Raw genomic sequence first — 2,864 nt, forward strand, 5'->3', positions numbered from 1 at the left:
TTTTTATATATATTTTTTTATCAATATATTCTCATACTTTGTTTGGTTAGAGGGAAAGTTAAAAATGGACATTATATCTTCTTTTTGTTTGCTCTTCCCCCAATTTGGGGGCATGAAAAAATACAAATTAAAGAGAGATGTTTCATTCCTCCTTACTTTATATCTCTTTTCTCTTCCCTCCACACTGTTACTACACTTCCAATTTTTAAATTTGTTGTCATGCGCCATTGTTAATTGGGAAAAAAAATATTTTATCATATTTAATATGTCCAGAAATAAAATCCTACTGTGTCTCTGTTTGGGAGTAAAGAGTAATTGGGTGCGAATGGCACAATGAATGAATAATTGGAATGGCAACTTTTTCTTCTTTAATTTTGTTTTTTGAAGTATCAAAATAGAATCTGAACCGTATCCATACATACTCGAAACCTTATATCACAAGTCACAAATTAATTGAACATCCATGACTGAGTCAAACCATGAAATTCAATCGTCCCCTAATCACTTGCCCCGCTGTTGTTAGTCTAGACTGGTCACCAGACTCACCGGTACCATGCCATCTGGACCCTTCAATTTCCTGTTTGCTTACCATTAAAATATGAAAGAAAATACAGGAAATAGTTCGCACTGAACTGGACACTTCCACTTTCTTCACAAACTTCCTCCTGCAATTAAATAAAAGAATTATTTTGATCGTGGAACCCAGAGAAGATCTCTTGGAAAGAGCCACGTGGTCAGCACATTTACGCGTATAAAGTTTTATACTATAACTATCAAATTGGTGTGTTTTTTTTTTTTTTTGAAAAGTGAAGTTAATATATACTATAAAAGAGAAAATACAAAAAAAGGCCTTCGGCCCAAACCAACCCAAACAAACTTGGGAAAGCAATAGCAGCCCAAAAGAAAGAACAATAACCATAGGCTCAAGGCCCAACCCCAAATTCAAGCAAAAAGCCAAAAATAACGGCATGATTTCTGGTGCAATTTCGGTGTGTAATACCCCTAATTTTAAGATAATTTTAAAAAAATTTATTAATTATTTTTCATTGCATTTTAATTGATTATGAATGTATGTGTTTATGTGCTTAAATGATTTAATTGTTTGATGTGAATTATGTGATTTATTTGTGTGTATTTGTATGATGTGATTTACGTGATTTAATTGTATAATTGTTTGTAATTATGTGTTAGCTTAAATATTTAATTGTTTATTTTATTTATTTAAAGGAATGGGTTTAGGTAGTGGTAATGGACCAACCAAATAGGTTTCATGTACTTGAATAGGAAACCAAGATGGGTAAAGGTTATAGTCCATGGGTGTATCTATCTATATCTATCTAAAATACATAGCCGTTATTTTTGGCTTTTTGCTTGAATTTGGGGTTGGGCCTTGAGCCTATGATTATTGTTCTTTCTTTTGGGCTACTATTGCTTTCCCAAGTTTGTTTGGGTTGGTTTGGGCCGAAGGCCTTTCTTTGTATTTTCTCTAATATATATATATATATATGGTGGTGTGTTCTATCGTGTTACACCCAAATTGCATGAAAAAGTTTGCAGTGTGGCCAAGTTTAAATTTAGAAAATGCCACTACCACTTTCAACTAAAAATATAGCTAGAGTGAGTAGGGATCGTTCTAAAGGAAAGGAGGTGTATTTGTGATAGAAATTAATATCGGATTAGTAGGTTGAGTGATCAAAGATTGTTGGTGATTGTTTAATTAAACTACAATGCAATTAAAAATCAATGCAAGTAAAGGGTATTCTAGAAAATAGGGAAAAGATATAGGAGAGAGGTTTTGGGGCTTAGAGTCACCACTAAACTTCACTTCATCAAACACTAGCAATTGTATATTAATGGAAAAATTTAAATTGTAACTTTTGTGTGTGTGACATCAATTGAAACTAAGCATGGATGATAAATAAGTATAGATTGTCTAGCCAATTTAGATGAAAAACACAACCTATCAAATAAGACCAATATCCATTCAATTAAATCACAATTAATGCACACATAAAAATCTAGAGCCATGCACTTTTTGCATTCATAAGTATGGAATATCAAGAAACAAGAATGGATTGTTCACCTACCTAAGAAATTAAAACAATTACACTACAATTAGGCTAGAGACATGAAATTAAACTAATTAAACTAAAGATGTGATACAATCCATTAAGAAATAAGTGTGAACCATTAAATAAATTACAAGAGTTTTCCATTAAGCACCATGCCTTAACCATCACTAGATTAACATCATTAACACACATAGACATGCATCAATTTCAATAAATCTAGAGACAAAAATATAAACATCAATTCTAGCATACATAAACATATGACTAGAGCCAAATGATTAATTGAAAGCATTAATCCATACAAATCAAGTAAAAATTACAAGATTTATATTTTTTTATGGTTAAAACATTTATTACAACTAAAATCCCCAAAAATAAACAAAAGCTAGGTTTGAGAAGCAAGCCTAAGGGCTATCTCTAACCCCAAGAGAAGGATTTAGCCACTCATTGTAGTGGTCATGGAACCCTCAAGGGCTAGCTTGGAGGTTGACATCATCATCTTCATCCTTACTTTCTTCTCCGAAACCTTAATTCTAGAGAGAGGAAAAAAATTTCTATAATTGGTGATATCTCTATCTATGGATGATACAATAATGTTCAATAAATTAATTACGCACTTCTTTGAGTAAGGACCAAGTCAGAATTACAGCCTATGATTGGAGGAAATTTGCAGCTACATAAGTTAGGTAGAGATCGGCGTGCTCGGAAATTAGACAGCTCACTGCCAGCAAGCATTTCGATCGATCGAAGCTTTTCGATCAATCGGACACTTAGCTTCGATCGATCGAAGCT

Source organism: Cornus florida, unplaced genomic scaffold (assembly GCF_030987335.1).
Source record: "Cornus florida cultivar Cherokee Brave unplaced genomic scaffold, ASM3098733v1 CherokeeBrave_3.0.0_Hap2_Chr08, whole genome shotgun sequence".
NCBI classification, from domain to species: Eukaryota; Viridiplantae; Streptophyta; class Magnoliopsida; order Cornales; family Cornaceae; genus Cornus; species Cornus florida.